We start from the raw sequence: 3,256 nt of genomic DNA, 5'->3' as shown, positions 1-3,256 counted from the left end.
CAGGCTGCGTGGGGCGACCAGGCAGGCGGGGGTGGAGGGGAGTTAGGGGCAACCAGGCCAGCAGAGGGGGTGACCAGGTTGGCGGGGGGGCAGTAAGAGGCGACCAGGCTGGCACTCAGAGGCAATGAGGGGCAATCAGGCCGGCGGGGGACGGGGGAGCAGTTAGGGATGACCAGGCAGGCAGGCAGGTGAGCGATTAGGAGCCAGTGGTCCAGGATTGTGAGAGGGATGTCCGACTGCCGGTTTAGGTCCGATCCCCAGGGGGTCCTGGATTGGAGATGGTGCAGGCTGGGCTGAGGGGACCCTCCCCCCATGCAGAATTTTGTGCACCAGGCCTCTAGTTTATTCATAAATCCTCTGATTGGTATATATACCAGTACAGTGTGTCCCAAGAAAAGTATATACACTTTGAATAATTATTAATCCTAGTGGGTTAAATCTGAAAATAAACAAACATCAATCGAGATATCAGCTATTAAAGTGTATTTTTGGGGGGACACCTTGCATGTAAATACCATACCAACGTCTAAACTTTGTGTTAGGGACTAGACATTTGAAGTTAACTGTTATTGGCAAATAAATTATAATTCAATATGTTAAATTCTATATGAAAGTACTATAAAAGACTAAAAGGAAAAATTGAGACTCAAGGATGACTTCATAAAGCAAATAACATCTGAGCTATGTCTTAAAGAATGTTTTGTTCCTTAATCTATTCCATACCCAGATGGAAATGAGGTAGAATGCCCATGCAAATGGATTAGCATGAGGAAATGGAGTATGTTATTACATGGTCTATTCAGGAAATGAAGATAGTTCTGTGGTAGTAGTATTCATTGCAATGACAGTGGCCACAAACGAGGCTGAAATGTACCATGAAGCCATACCATGAAGGATGCTTCCTGTACCAAACTAAAAAGATTTGTAAACTATCTGATGGAAGACAAGGGACCACCACAGATACTTAAGTAGGATGATTAAATTTGGATTTTACAAAGAGAACTCTTATGGCAATATTATAATTGGATTGGAGAAGTGAGAGACTATATTTTCCTAATTATCTAAAGTTGCTATTAGTCAACAGGTCTTGATAACTAATTGGGTGTTTAAGGTAATAAAGAGGAAAAGTCAAAGGTGACTCTAAAGTTCAATCTCGCATAACAGGGTATATTTATATTGGCACAAAGTAAAGATGAAAGGAGAGCAAGTTTTGGGAAAAAGAACAAGATTAGTGTTAGACTAGAGGCCTGGTGCATGAAAATTTGTGCCCTGGGAGAGGGGCTCCCTCAGCCTGGCCTGCCCCCTCTCACAGTCTGGGAGCCCTCAGGGGATGTCCTCTGCGGGAAGCAACTGGGCCGATCATGATAAGGCGCTGCCCCCATTACTCCACCACTGCTGCCACTGCTGGTTGCCATGGCTGCTGGCACTAGGCTCTCGCTTCTTAGCACTGGCTCCACCCTCCGCGCACTGGTGGGTGGGGGGTGATCTGGGGCCAGGCCGGCTGTGGGAGGGGCTGTGGGAGGTTGAGGCATAGCAGGTCGCACCCCGTCCAGCCTCTGCAAAGGCGTGGCGCTGGGACCGGGCCTGCACTGTTGCCTCTGTGGCTACCTCTGCGGAAGGGACGGCACTGGGACTGGGACCACGCAGCTCCCTCTCCTGCTGCCTCTGCAGAAGGTGCTGCAGAGCTAGACTGGCCCGTGCCGCTACCTCTCCCGTGTCGCCTCTGTGGAAGGGCACATACTGAGGCCTCTCCTGCGCCACTGCCTCTCCCACGCAGCCTCTGCAAAAGGGGCTGCGGCACTGGACTGGCATGCACAGAGGCCTCTCCTGCGCCGCCTCTGTGAAAGGGGCAGTGGTGGCAGTGGCGGTGGAGCCGCCTCCACTCCTGCTCCTGCAGCGGCCCCGCCTCCTCTCCCGCAGTGGCGCCTCTCCTGTGCCGCCAAGTCCTAGGCCCTCACAATCACTGTGGCTTTGTCTGGATGGATATCCGGATGGACGTCCAGTCTAATTAGCATATTACTCTTTTATTAGTATAGATGCCAGGAACTTTCAGGAGATGCCCAGATGACAGATGAATATACAAGTTTTAAGTTTGAGATAGAAGACTAAAGACAGATATTGGGGTAAACAACTTGCTGGTGACATAAAAACTATGGAGGAAGATAGATAATACTGTCAAGAAAATCTATGGAAAATAAAAATTAAAGAGATACAACAACAGAATAGAACCTTGGATCACTGGTGTTTAAAGGACAAAGACAAGGAGGGAATCTAGTGGGAGAGATGGGAGAACCTGGGTCATAGATATCAAGAAAGAGATAAATGCTTTATCAAATGCTTTATAAATGCTTGTCAAATGCTTTAGTCATGATAAAAATAAAAACTAAAATGTTCCCATTGCAAACATTTGTAAGAAGAGTCAATGATGGATGGGGGTAAAAATTGACTGCGGTGAGTTGAAAGTAAGTGGAAGACAAGCAATGAAGATAGTGTGTGTATACATTTTTCTATAAATTGCATAAGGAAATAAGAGTGCTTCACCTCTATTTTAAGATTGAGTTCTTCTCAAGTATTACAACAAAATATTGTCAAACTAAAAGAGAATTGAAATATTCAACTCGTTTACTTTATGTAAATAGGTTTACAAAGTGGGAAAAGGTTGTTATTACCCTCAATCAAGAGATGAGAAAACTGAGTCTTAGCAGATACAAGTAATATAGCTGAGAGTGCATGTATGAATGGGGAAAAGTGAGATTATAAACCATTTCTGCCTGACTACTGAGCCCAGCATCCTCACCACTAAGCACTCACCACCTCAGATGATGACGCCTATGAGAATTTGGTTTTGTCTAACTCCAGGCAAAAATATCCACACACCAAAATATAATTGAGTATTTAATATCTCATTACATACCTTTTCATTGTCGTTATTTAGCTTTTGCAAGTCCTGACAGTATCCAGAGGTAATTTTTTTCATTTCAATTCTAACACATTTTGAGGCATTTTATCAGTCTACGGGGAAAACATATTGTTGTTTTAATTTTTATTTGGTTTGTTTTTCTAAAAAACTCAAAAAGTTGTTTACTACATAAAAATATTGTCAACATTCACCTGGGGATATTTCCCTTGGCAGACAACCTGTTTGTAGACTATCATTCCATCAGCTCAGTAGTTGAGATTAATGATATGGGAAGGAGTTGAACATTGTAGGTGGCAGAAAGTGTGACTTCACAGAAAAGCTGTGCAAATTAATCTA

The sequence above is a fragment of the Myotis brandtii genome, unplaced genomic scaffold, assembly GCF_000412655.1.
Source record: "Myotis brandtii unplaced genomic scaffold, ASM41265v1 scaffold136, whole genome shotgun sequence".
Lineage (NCBI taxonomy): Eukaryota > Metazoa > Chordata > Mammalia > Chiroptera > Vespertilionidae > Myotis > Myotis brandtii.
This window is presented reverse-complemented; position numbering follows the sequence as displayed.